Genomic DNA, 13,826 nt, shown 5'->3' on the forward strand with positions numbered 1-13,826 from the left:
CTAAGTGACTGTGCACCAGAGTGGGGGGCATAGTGTGAGGGGGAGCCCCCCTACACCACCCTGTAACACCCATCCCCAGCGTAAAAGGGGAGCATCATGACGTCGCAAGCAGTGAGAGCCCCAGAGAGGGGGAAGACCCACACGGACTGGGGCACCACAGACGGCCTAAGGACACTGGGAGGTCAGGAAGGACCCGAACATAAGGCTAGGCAACAGAGATTGCCACGATACCACCAATAGAACCATTCGCAGTGGAGGGGTCGCCCTCTACGCTGGCAGCCAAATGGAAGGACTGGGAGGACCGCCTGCGTATCTTCTTCGAGGCCACCAAGGTCCACAGGGACCAGAAAAGGGCAATGCTCATACATTTGGGTGAAAAAGACTTTCACAACATCGTCAAAACACTAGTGGAGGCCACTCCCAAGACCCACCACACACTGATAACTGCCCTCAATGAACACTTCGAACCGATGGCCAACCAAGACTACGAGAGGTTCATCTTCCGACAAGCGTGCCAGCTTCCGGAAGAGTCGCTAGACACTAATCACCCCCACCTGAAGAACCTAGCGGCCACGTGTGGGTTCCGTGATGAAACAGAAGAATTCAGGGGACAGATCATCCAGGGCTGTGCGTCGGCCAAGTTGTGAGAGCGCATACTAGAAGAGTCCGGGAAGCCACTGGCGAAAATCCTGACCATGGGTCGGACCAAAGAGTTGTCAAAGGTGCGCGCGGCACACATGGAGGCAGCTCTTCAAGCACCGGTAGAAACCGAACCGGTAAATGCGATATCGACCAAACCCCCACAGAGGTGGGGCATGAAAGGAATGGGAACATCCTCCCAAGGACAAGCCAAATGGTGCGGGTACTGCGAAGGATCGCCACACCCAGCAGCCGAGTGTCCTGCGAAAGGCAAAAGGTGTTTGGGGTGCGGAAGGTTCAATCACTTTGAAAAAGTGTGCCGGTCAAAGAAGTATCGCAAGCCTCGACAAGTGGCGAACACTCTCAAGGAAGAGGATCCAGGAGCCAGCGATATGGACGATGATGAGGAGGAAGAGAGAGTAGTGCACAAGATCCACATGATTGGCACCACCACCCGCAAGGCAAGAGGCCTACCACAATGCAGCATTCGAGTAGGATCCCGGGAGTTAACCGCAGTTGTAGACACCGGGGCCACCATCAACATCATGGCCGCAGCCCTACACAGCACCGTGAACGCGAGGCCAGTCCTACACCCTTCGACCATAACTGTGTTTGCATATGGCCAAGACGCTCCTTTGAAGATACGAGGACGGTTCCGGATGGTCCTATCCCACGGCACACAGTCTGTCACCACCAACGTCTACGTCACTGAAGATGGCCAGGGGATGCTTCTAGGGTGCCGAGCGGCCGAGGACTTGGGAGTCGTAACATTTGCCTTTGGGGTGTACCAGGAATACCTTCAGCACCTCCTGGCTGAATTTGCGGAAGTCTTCCAGGGGATCAGGAGGTTCAGAGGAAAAAAGATCCACCTCCACATTGACCCTGCGGTCCAGCCAGTTGCGTTACAACACCGGCGGATAGCGTTCCACCTGAGACCTTTGGTAGAAGAGGAACTTAAGAAATTGGAGGCCGCCGGGATAATCGAGAAGGTGTCCGGTCCCACCCCATGGGTGTCCCCGATAGTTGTCACTCGGAAACCCAAACAGCCAGGCGCAGTGTGGATTTGTGTTTACATGAGGCTGCCCAATGTCGCGATCAAGCGGGAACGTCACATTACCCCCACGATAGACGACCTCATTGGGGAAATGGCAGGAGCCTGCTGGTTCTTAAAATTGGATCTGAGGTCCGGATACCATCAGCTGGTGTTGGATGAGGCGTCCCGCAACATCACCACATTTTCAACGCACGTGGGGCTCCGGAGGTACACAAGGCTGAGTTTTGGGATATCCAGTGCTGCGGAGGTATTCCAGAACGTGATACAGGAATTGATTGTGGGCATCCCAGGTGTCATCAATGTCAGTGATGACATTATGATACATGCCAAAACCGTCCAAGAACACAATGAACGCCTCCTTCAAGTGCTACGCCGCCTGAGGGATGCAGGCCTCACCCTTCACAGAGAGAAATGTGAATTCCTACGCCAAAAATTGCAATTCTTTGGCTACACGTTTTCCACGGAGGGGGTCAACCCAGACCCGGAAAAAGTTCGGGACATCAAAGAGGCTGTTGCCCCCACCAACATAACCGAAGTCCGCATCTTCCTCGGCATGGTGAACTACTGCAGGAGGTTCATCCGAGACCTGGCCAACCTAACGCTACCGCTGAGGGAACTCACCAAAGAATCCACCAACTGGAAGTGGGGCCCGAGCAAATCCAGGCCTTTAAAAACATCAAGGAGGCCCTCTCGGAAGCCACCACGCTGGCGTTCTTTGACCTCAGGAAGCTAACCCTAGTCCCCGTGGATGCTGGCCCGGTAGGGTTGGGGGCAGTGCTCCTACAAAGACGGAACACGAATGAAGACTGGGCTCCCGTGGCATTCGCCAGCAGATCCCTCACCGAAACAGAACAAAGATACTCCCAAATCGAAAAGGAAGCCATTGCCATTCACTGGGGGTGTTGCTATTTTCACTTGTATGTCTACGGGAAACCTTTTGTAGTGGCAACGGACCACAAGCCGCTGGTAGCCCTCTTCTCCGGAACCTCGACCAAACAACCACCAAGGATCGAGAAGTGGATACTACAGCTCCAGAACTACAATTGCAACATAGAATACCAACCCGGCTCCAGGAATCCGGATGATTACCTTTCTCGCAACCCCCGGAATGCCACCGAGCAGGAAATGGAAGATGCGGTCGACACAGAAGAATACGTCCGGTGCATCACCGTGCGGTCCTGCCCCATACCAATCGCCATGGAGAGCCTACGGGACGCAACCAGCCAAGATGAATGTCTGCAACGGGCAAAGGAAGCATTACGGAATGGCAACTGGCACCGGGCCAAAGAGGAATGTCCGGGAAGAACTCACTGAGGATGACACGGGGTGTCTACTGAGGGGACACCGGCTGGTGATCTCAACGTCCTTAACCCAATGAGTGGTGGACCTTGCACATGTTGGACATCAAGGTATGGTCAAAACAAAGTCACAGCTTCGCACCAAGGTGTGGTTCCCGTTGATGGACGACCTTGTAGAGGCCACAGTCCGGGCCTGCACGGCGTGCCAGGTCACAGGGGAAATACCCCGACCTGCCCCTGTCATCGTAGAACCTCGGCCGAGAGTTCCATGGTCCCTAGTGAGTTTAGACTTTGGCAGTCTCCCAGATGGGCGCCATACCCTGGTAGCCATTGATGACCACTCCAAATACCCCGAAGTTGAGATCCTATCAGCACTCAGCACCACAGAGGTCATACCAAAACTTGAGAAAATCATGGCTGCACATGGACTCATGCAAGAACTGAGGACGGATAATGGATCCCCTTTCCAAAGCCAAGAGTTTGCCTCGTACCTGCAGGCTTTAGGCATTCACCATCGCCGAATCACCCCACGGTGGCCCCAGGTGAACGGGGAGGCTGAAAGGTTTATGAGAACACTTAATAAAGTAATCCGGATTGCACATGACAAGGCCCAGTCCTTAGAGCTAGTCATATTCACCTTTCTCCGGAGCTATCGTCAAACACCTTATACGACTACTGGCATAGCTCCCGCTCATTTGCTGATGGGACGGGTAGTCACTGACTCAACCCCTCATCACCCGGAGTGGCAACCGGAAACCCCCAAGGACAGCCTCATTGATGCCCGGCGACGGAAAGCACACGATCGCGTCAGTCTCCGGCGGAGGGCCATCACGCCACACATCCACCAAGGGGATGTTGTACTGCTCAAGAACCGAATCAACAGAGGCAAATTTTGTCTGAATTTCGAGAAAGAACCATGGACGGTGGTGTCCGTTAGAGGAACCGGCGTTGTGGCCACTCGAGGGAGAGAGAGAATAACCAGGAATGTATCGCATTTCAAGAAATATCACCCTGAAAGATCCGGGCTGTCTCCCCACCAGGACAGCCCCAACGCAAGACGGATGGAAGACACCAGGCCTGGTGGAGGAGAGATGGAGCCGGTCATGGAGGACACTGGAGAGTCCGAGATCCCAAGGTCACCTCCGCATAGAGGACCGGCTAGTGTAGCGGTGAAAACTAGATCCCTGTCGCAAGAGACTATGACTCCAGCTGATCTGCCGGATGGCGAAAGCAGAGACTCACAAGGCCGTGGTATGTCGCAGTACAGCCTGAGAGGCAATCCTGAGCCATCCTGTCGATTGAAAGACTACCTCACGTAAGACTGTTTTTTTTTTACATCATTTGGGGGTTCAAACATTCCGCTATTTGCTGATGCTGGGCTGGGAGGTTATCCCGAGTGCCTAGCAGCAATGTTTTGTTTTTGATGTTTGTTGGGGAGGAATGTAATGTCGTGACTATGACGCGATACGCCTCGAGCGTACGCGTCATAGTCACGTGACAATGTTAAATAAAAGACAGTCGCGCACGTACGTACACCATTAGGGCTACGACGGCGGACCCATTCAAACTACAGTCAGCCTCCTGTCTTACTTTAAGACCATAGCCTCTAGGCGTGACTTCCCGGCAGTCACAGGCCTGCTAATACGACTGCGAGAGCCGGAGAACACCACAACGGGGACACAGGAAAGCACACACATTGCGTCTTGTGGTGGCCAGATAGCTAACCACGCCCGGGGCTCCAGGCTCTTTATTAAGGCATGACACGCTGCGCTGGCATAAGCCAGCACAGCGTATTAAACGTACGCACAGGAGGGTGGTACATTACATGAGCGAGTCCCGCCAGGCGGGACGAGTTGGTTTCGCCCAGATGCCTCACAACATTACAGACACCAGGGAAAATAACAATGTGACATTACTCCCTGTGATGATATCGGGACTAAAGGTTACATGATAGCACTTCCTGGGATGCCATCGGTGTTAGAGGTCGTGATGTTTCTTTTGCTAACCCTGGCATTCTGGGGAGTATCAGTCCCTATCTATTATTCTAGATTCACGGTTTACAACCTTGAGAGTTATCCCCTGATCATATTTGTCTTAGTTATCCATGTATTTATATATTCAACTGATATTACATAATATAACATGCTAGTTTTTTGCATTAACTCGTTAACGATTTTGCCGGCCAGCAGCTTCCACATATTGCTTTGCAATTTTTATTATTATGCTTTGATACATGTACTTGTAGCCGTCTTTTCACTCAATAGAAATGTTCTAAAAAAGGTAGAAAAAGTTCTCCAATATTTTTCTGTAATGTATAACTGACACATGGTTGGGGCCTTGACACAACACGAAAATAAAGGATATTAAACAAATATTTTGCTCTCGAGTTATCAGGAAAGAAATTATGTTTCCACCATATATTTATTAAATTCTTAAATCTCAAGTATCAAAGCTATGCTGCTTCTACATTCTGGCTGTAATTTACCACAGCAATTATGATAAAAAGTGGCGAAATCCTGTAGGTTTGTGGCAGAAAATATATAGTGGCTGTGGTGCAGTTATACCTGAAGATGGCGCTCGCAATCCATAAATCTGGAAAAAGTGTTGATAAATAGAGGCTGTATTTTTCCGATGACGTCAAAGGGAACAGCCCTAAAACTACAAATGCGAAGAAAGGCTCGCGGTCGGAAGAAAACAGAGTAATAACAGAGGACGGACTGTGGGAGCACAGGAAACAGAGCACCGAGAGGATCGAAATCGAAACGAGAACAAGAGACTCGGAAGCCAGAAAAGAAGTATAAAGGAGGAGACGAGCCAGGATCAAGCTAAAAAGCATAACAGATCTTTAACCGTCCTCCACCAACATCATGGCAGCCCCGATGTCCACCCCAGAGCTGGTCCAGCAGGTATTAAGAAGGAGGCATCTTCCAAATCCTTTCAAAAGGAGACTCAGTGTCGTTTGTCTCCGTTTATTAGAACTTGACTGTCAATCTGTTCCACTGTATTTGACTTCTTGTCTGTGGTGTGTTATTGTTTTGTCAACCATCCTATACCCCATGATTCTAGCCTTATGTACCCTATATGCCTGCTAGCTTGTTGTCACAGCAGTTAGTGCATGTCTTATTATTGATGTCGTTAACATCAGTCTTCATTTTTTTGGAGGGCGAAGCCAGTCAGAACTCTTGATAAAACACTAAAAACGCACAGGTTTATTTTCGGAAGTGTTCCGGGGCCGTATTAACAGGTGTTGCATCCGCTTTTTTGTGCCACAAGAGTATTTTGGTATTGCATACTAGATACATAGTTACATAGCACGCTGGTGGCAGAATCTGCACCAACGCGATCTCAAGGGGGCACGCCCTCCTCCGTATGGGGTCATGGCAAATGAGGGAGACTACTATCAGTGGACCCGTGCCGTGTTACAGATGTAGAGACGCAGAGAAAATAAAGAGGAGCGCCAACTGTGCGCCACATTGAGGGGTCGCATAGTCCGTGCACCTTCCAATGGCATCCCTTGGAAGGTGAGCGGGTCCATGGACCCTCAAGTCATCCTTCTGCAGGTGGGTGCCCTCACTTACTGCATAGGCCTGCAGGGGAATCTCTACCCCTATATGAAATGCAAGCTAGGCTGCCGTTTGAACAATATACGTATGGTAGCTTCAAACAGCCGGTACACCATTCATTAATGCAGTGTTCGCAGTGCAGATCCGACCTTCACGCTAATAGAGGGACCGTCCTTGTCTGCATCGTGTAGTTTGTTGCATGCCCTAAGCCCATTTTATGTTTTTTTTAATACACTTTTATTGATCTTAAAACGTATAAAGTAAAATAACAGTGTTCATTGGAGCTCACACACCTGTACAACACGTTCGAGACATCTTTCCAAAGCATCAACTTACATCATAACTTTGGTCCAGTAACAACATTCAGATATCCTCTCAAATTGCGGTACCATAGTAGGTACTACAAGGCTCCCAAATTTAAGCATGTTTGTTGGGGCAGCCTCTTTCCATGTATAACGATTTCTCAAGTATGATGCCTCTATATCTGAGCTGCAGGTACTGTATATGACAGCCAGTGCCTGGCTATAGCCTTTTTTTTTTTTTAACTATACAGCCAAGGCCAAATATTTTCATATAACTGGAATATCCCTCGTCTTCCTGTAGTAATATTATCTTTGGTTAAAAGTGGAAAGGTGGTTGTGTGATCTCCGTCAGAGTATGTGTTAATGATGATCATTGGGTATGTATGGTCAAGTTAAATGGAAAATAAATATTGTTCTGTTTGGTGCCTCGGGTATTGTGGGGAGGGATGATTACCCTTTGCTCCAGAGTCTTTCCGGCACGTAGTATGTTCTATGTATGTATTTAAGGTGGATGATTCTAAGTTTAGCTGATATTGCCACAATCTGGGCTGCCATTTTGGTCCGCCACCAGTCCCCCTCATCTAATCTTTGAACGTCTGCCCTCATTGCAATTCAAATGTGGATTTTTTTTTTATGGGCTATTAATCACCAGGGTACGATGTATTTGTGAGGTGTATTTCGCTACTTCAATGGGGCCTAACATGAATTTAGCTTCCATTAGGTTAAACTTAAGAATTTCCCCTGTCCTATTCGTGTGGCACGATATGGCATGTCTTATCTGGAGGAATTTGTAAAATTGCAACGTATGTAAATCAAATTCCTCTGCCAATTCTGAGAAGGACTTTGTTAGGTCTGAATGCCAGATATCCATCACCATAGCTTCCAGTGGGTTATACTTAAGTATTTCCCCAGTGGTTTTGGTTTGGCACAATATGGTGTGTCTTAGGTAGAGGAATTGCAACATATGTAATTAAAATGTCTTCACTAATTCCATAAAAGCTCCCTCGGACTGACAATCACCAACTCGGACGACACCTCGCCCCCGTGGAACACATCCACATCCAGCCCAACTCCAGAACGATGCTCCGTGGAACACTCACCTACAGACCACCTTGACCCCGCACCCCCTTCAACAACGTCATCAATCAATCGATCAGGGAATTGTAAGCAGACTGCTCACCTGTGAGGGACTCAGACGCGGGGTGTGGGGGAAGGGAGGGGGTGTTCTGCAACTCCGTTCAGTCAAAGAGCCAGACCTTGAGGGCCTTCCTGAAGGTGTTCAGGGAGGGGGCGCGTCTGATGTCGATCGGGAGTTTGTACCAAGTCTTGGCCGCGATGTAGCAGAAGGCTCTTCCCCCTGTTCTGGTTTTGCGTATGCGTGGGATTTCGGCGAGGGGCGTGGTTGGCGGATTGTAGGTTTTTCTTGGGTGTGTGGAATGTGATTCTGTTGTTGAGGTATTGGGGTATGGTGTTGTGAAGGTAATTGTATGCGTGGGTGAGTAGTTTGAAGGAGATTCTCTTCTCCTCAGGGAGCAAGTGGAGGTTCCGTAGGTGTTGTCTAATGTTCGTGTCGGGGGAGGCCAAGGACAAGTTTGGCGGCGGTGTTCTGTATCGTCTGGAGCTTGCGGAAAAGAGACTTGTCGATGCTGGCGTAGAGGGCGTTCCTGTAGTCGAGCCTGCTGGTTATGAGGGCGTGGTTGACTGTCTTCCTTGATTCAGGGATGGGATCCATTTAAAAGTCTTGCGGAGGGTGTTGAAAGAGCTGGAGGGGAAGGCTTTGACCTGACGGTTCATGGAGAGGGAGCCGTAGAGTATGATGCTGAGGTTTCTGGCATGGTCCGTGGTGGTGGGAGGGGTGCCAAGGGCGGTGGGCCACCAGGAGTCGTTCCATGCATGCATGGGGAGGATCCGAGGACGAGGATTTCTGTCTTCTCTGAGTTGAGCTTCAGGCAGCCGTTTCTCATCCAGGATGCAAAGTCTTGCATTCCTCTTGGAATCTGAGTTTGGTGGTGGAAGGGGTACTTGGTGAGTCAGAGGATGAGTTGGGTGTCGTCGGCATAGGACACTTTGTTGAGGCCGTGTTGTCGGACGATGGCAGCGAGGAGGGCCATGTAGATGTTGAAGAGGATAGGGCTGAGTGACGATCCCCAGGGTACTCCACAGTAGATTTCTGTGAGTTCGGAGAGGAAGGGTGGCAGTCTGATCCTCTGGCTTCTGCCAGTGAGGCATAAGCGGATCCAGTCAAGGACTGTTCCTTGTATGCCGGCGGCGTGTAATCTGTCGGCGAGTGTGCGGTGGAAGACGGTGTTGAATGTGGCTGATAGGTAGAGTAGAATGAGGGCTGCGGTGTGGCCTTGGGCCGGTAGTTCTTGACGTCTGTGGGATATGCTGATGGTTTTTTGAGCATGGATCTGACTTTTGCTGTTTCCAATCGTCGGGGAAGGTGCCGGTCTTGAAGGTGGTGTTGATGGTGTGACTTAATTCTGGTGCGATGGTGCCGGCGGCCTTGAGATAGATGTGAGGGGGGCAGGGGGTCAGTGGGTGCCCCTGAGTGGATGCCCTTCGTAGTAGAGGTGGTCTCTACGGTAGTGACCTGGGCCCAGGAGGAGATGGTCGTCTGTATGGCTCTGTCTGGGGACGTGATGGTTGCTGGGTCAGGGGTCTTGTCGTTGAAATTGTCGTAGAGGTTTTTGATCTTTAGGTGAAAGTAGGATCCAAGCTTGTCGCAGAGGTCCTGGGACGGGGTGATGTCCACAGCTTCGCTGGGGGGTCTGGTGGATTCCTGGATGACGTTGAAAAGTTCCTTTGAGTTGCTGGCGTTGGCGAGGATTTTGTTGCGTATGAAGGTGTGGTAAATAATTTAATTACCGGGACTTAATTTGATACAGAAACATAATAAAATAGCTCAGTAAATAAGAGGCAGAATCCGTGGTATTAGAGGTTCGGAATGGGCTTTATTCCAATGGTCGATTATAATCGGTTGCTCCAAGTTCCATCACCACGAAGGTTCAGGAAGTGAAGTACATACATTATTGACAATCAATTACTTTTATACAATAGGCATTACAGTGAAGCAAATACAAGAGGCGTAACAATTGATAGTATGGATAATATATTCGTGCGTAGCAAAAATAGGCGTAACTGGGTGTGATGAAAGGACGTCATTAGATGTGATGTCATAATAGGGTGGTTCTATGAAAGAATTTCGCAATGTCAGCAGAAATACTTGGCAGAAATGCGCGCGCAGCAGCATGACGTGTAATTGACGTGCAACTAGGGGGTGAAGGGGACTTGACATTTAGCTCTACATGTGGCGACAGAAGTCTGGAGGGTCAAGTCAACCTAATCCCAAATCATATCTAACATCCCATGTTTAAAGAACTAAGTTATCCAAAAGAGAGGTCTTCTTAGAGTAGAATCTTATTCTATACTGACTATACTGACTGTTAGTGCGTGTACAACCGTCTAAGTGTCTACACTAGATGCGAGGGCGGAAATCTTCCATAGCAATAGGGCTATGAATTACTTGCATAAAGACAGAGAAGCCGGGCCTGGAAGCTGGAAGAATGTTTACTTAAACTACTAGACAGGAATGCATCGGGCAGGGAACGGAGCAGATAATTTCGAAGGTGAAATACAGTTTTTGGCAGGCAGCAGGCTGATGTCAGGCTTCGTGAGCCACGCAGGGAATGAGACAAAGTTCATGGTCACAGATGCAGGCTCAGACTGGAGCTTTCAGAGGCAGAAAGCAAGAAGAGTTTGATGACAGAATCAGGGCCTACTTGCCTGGACTGTAAAATGGCATAAGTGAACCATATAAAGCCGGTGGCCTTTCATACTTAGGAATGGAATATCCGGCCTATTCATGGCGGATCTGACAGAGGACATGTTGACGGTGGACGCACATGTGTTTGCGTCTTCATAACTGGAACTGGAGGGAACATACATGTATTTGTGGTTCATACATGAAACCGTTGGGGTCCAAGATAGGGGACATAACTGATCAGAAAAATCCATATTTCCACATTCCCTCCTTGTCCCCTACTTGCCCGTTAAGAGATATCAATCTTCATCAATCCATTGATCTGTTCATATAGCATCATTTGTTCTTCTTTCTTCTTCCGTGACGAATGAAATCTTGGTGGTGGAATACACGATGTGGCACACAGACCACAGATCGCTGGTCCACATTGTAGACATAGACAGCAACTGAATAGTATGAGAAGGCCAATACCTAGGAAAGATAGGACCTTCCATCCAAAGGTAGACAATACACTCCAAAACCAACCGGACCAAGTCCAGGTGCCTGGGTTCTGGTGTATCTGGCTTACAATCTTATGAAGGCGAGTTATGGCTTTATATACAGATGGCGAATTTTCTGGTATGAAAATGCAACAGCTCGATCCGATGACCCTACAAGCTCCGCCCCTATCGGCCAGGATGACGTCAAGGACAAGACGATTTTGAAGCACAACAATCCGCATAGCAGACTGCTCTTCTGTTAAATTGCCTAAGGCGGAAATAGTTTCGTTCACTACTGCTTCAAGGGTTCTAGTTAATCTACGTATCAGCTTACTATTAGTAACGGTACCTATATAGGGAAAGAGACCTTTATTGAAATCTGTGTATTTTTCCCATGCGGTTTCAGTGTAATCGACTATCGGGAGATCTCTCCTTACTCTATTATATACTAAATGAGTGTTTCTGTGATAATCAGGAGGAGCTAGGAAAACAGGTGGCAAAAGGAATCCAATATAGCAAGTACCATCCCAATCTAGAGGCAAACGTACATATGCCGTCTGACCACATATGAAATAAGAATGGCGGGAAGCTCTAAATGTAGACTTGCCTTGATCACTAAATTCTACTACAGTCGTGCATCTACTATGGCCCATATGTATGGAACCATTCTTTCTTACACATAATTCACCCTTTACTGGAAATATTGACATAGCGGGCAAAATTGGAGTAGCTTCGGATTCGACATTTAGGATCATAAGATTAAGCGTAAAATTACCTAATCCATACACTTCATTTTCTAGATCAGTTCCTGTTCTCTGGGGAAGTCCCTCCTTGTTAGGGTGGCAGACCTTAAGCAAAACTAAGTTCAAATTTCCCCATACCCAGTTATCTTGATAAACTGCAGAATTCGAATCTAGAGAATTAATTAAACTAAACCATGCTCCACAGGAGCCGTTGTGTGTGAACGGGTATGGGAAGAGAGGTAGAATTCCTTTATAATTCTGATAGGGAGGGAGTCGGCCACATATCCAACAATTTGTAGCATTGCTAACCTGATGGGAATGATGTAACATACTGATAAACGTGTTCTTGCGCAGCGCAAATCTATAAGACAACTCAAGCGGAGGTAATTCACTAAAAGAATGTTCAGCAGTAACATTGTAAACATGTCTAGAAATAGGATAATATATGTGCAACCATATACTTGCAGTAATTATTAAAAGACTTAAGAAAAACAAAATTAATAATGTCACTATGCAATGACTACGCAGTGATTTACAGTACGCCTGTCGTTTCAACATTTTTCGGGTGTTTTCTCTATTCAGGTCCAAGGGATACATGTCAGAGACAATTCAACCGCTTCACCTTGGAGAGGACTTAAACAATCAAATTGCTTGACTGATTGGACCTGAGCTTTAGTTTATAATGTTCGGAATTACTCTTTTCAACAAAAGGAAGTTTTGAGTCAATGGGTGAAGACACACGAGGTGTGGTATTCACATCTGATTGTAGTCCATGAAATTTCTTGATATGACTTGAATGAATCCAGCCTTTTCTGCCCTCAATCTTCACGGCTGTCCTTGTGGTGAGCAACACCAGCTGAGGCGACTTCCACCTAGGTTCCAGCTGAGTCTTTCGATCAAAGTTCCTCACGAGGACCAAGTCTCCCGGAACTACGTCATGGGGTTTCACCTCTGTGTTGTCAGGAAAAGCTGCAGCTACCTGTGAACGACAAGATTGTAGTGCAGACATCAAGGAAGCCAAGTAATCTGTCAGCATATTACAGTCAATATCAGTTATTTTGCGTGGTATAGGCGTCCCCCACATATTTGGTGGTCTGCCGAAGATCACTTCATACGGGGATAGCCCTGTTCGAGAGTGTGCTACCATTCTCATGTAAAAGAGTGCAACTGGTAATGCTACTACCCAGTCGACACCTTTCTCTCTGCATATTTTGGACAATCTGATTTTCAGTATCTGATTATGTCTTTCTACGAGACCTGCTGCCTCGGGGTGTCGAACACAGTGAAATTTCCACTGATAGCCTAACAAAAGTGAAACGTGTTTCATTAATTCGGATGAGAACGGCTGGCCGTTATCTGAGTGAACAACACGTGGTAAACCGTATCGTGGGAAGAATTCTCGAACCAACTGTTTGGCAGTAGTCGGGGCAGTGTAATCTGAAACCGGGTATGCCTCCGTCCAACGGGAAAGAGCACAAACAACTATGAGAACATATTTGAATCCTCGACATCGTTCCATCTGGATATAATCCATCTGGAGGACTTCAAAAGGGTGATCAGGAGGATGAAATCCACCCTGTTCTACGGGAACGCTTTTTCCTGGGTTGAACTGGCAACAGATCATACAGGTACGAACCTTTTGTTTGGCTGCTGCTCGTAAATGTTTATTGAACCAAATGTGTTGAATGCTATCTAGCATAGCTTTTTCTCCTAGATGTGCGGGACTATGTACGGTGTTAATTATAACCTGGACCATTGAATCAGGAAGGAACCACACAGACTTTTCCTTCATCATCCATCCTTGATCCGTTTGGATCCCTCCTAATTCAGTCCATTTCTTTATTTCGTCTGGTGTAGCATGTGTCTGTATATCAATTACATCAAGAGTAGGATCTTTAACCGTCATACAATGTGTTGGCGTCGGGACTATTGTCTTTGACATGTCGGATGTTTGAGTTTGAGCAGTCTGTTTAGCTGTTCTGTCA

The 13,826-nt window shown here is 48.0% G+C and overlaps 1 long non-coding RNA gene across 1 annotated transcript in view; it reads left to right on the forward strand.

Moving 5' to 3' along the window:
* Positions 1 to 5,680: 5,680 nt before the first annotated feature.
* LOC146798459 (uncharacterized) overlaps positions 5,681 to 13,826 on the forward strand; it is a 33,139-nt gene continuing 24,993 nt past the window's right edge. The window contains exon 1 of the long non-coding RNA XR_014968701.1: positions 5,681 to 5,897. This is a non-coding gene — a long non-coding RNA (uncharacterized LOC146798459). The remainder of the gene's footprint in view (positions 5,898 to 13,826) is intronic.

Source organism: Triturus cristatus, chromosome 9, assembly GCF_964204655.1.
Source record: "Triturus cristatus chromosome 9, aTriCri1.1, whole genome shotgun sequence".
NCBI lineage: Eukaryota > Metazoa > Chordata > Amphibia > Caudata > Salamandridae > Triturus > Triturus cristatus.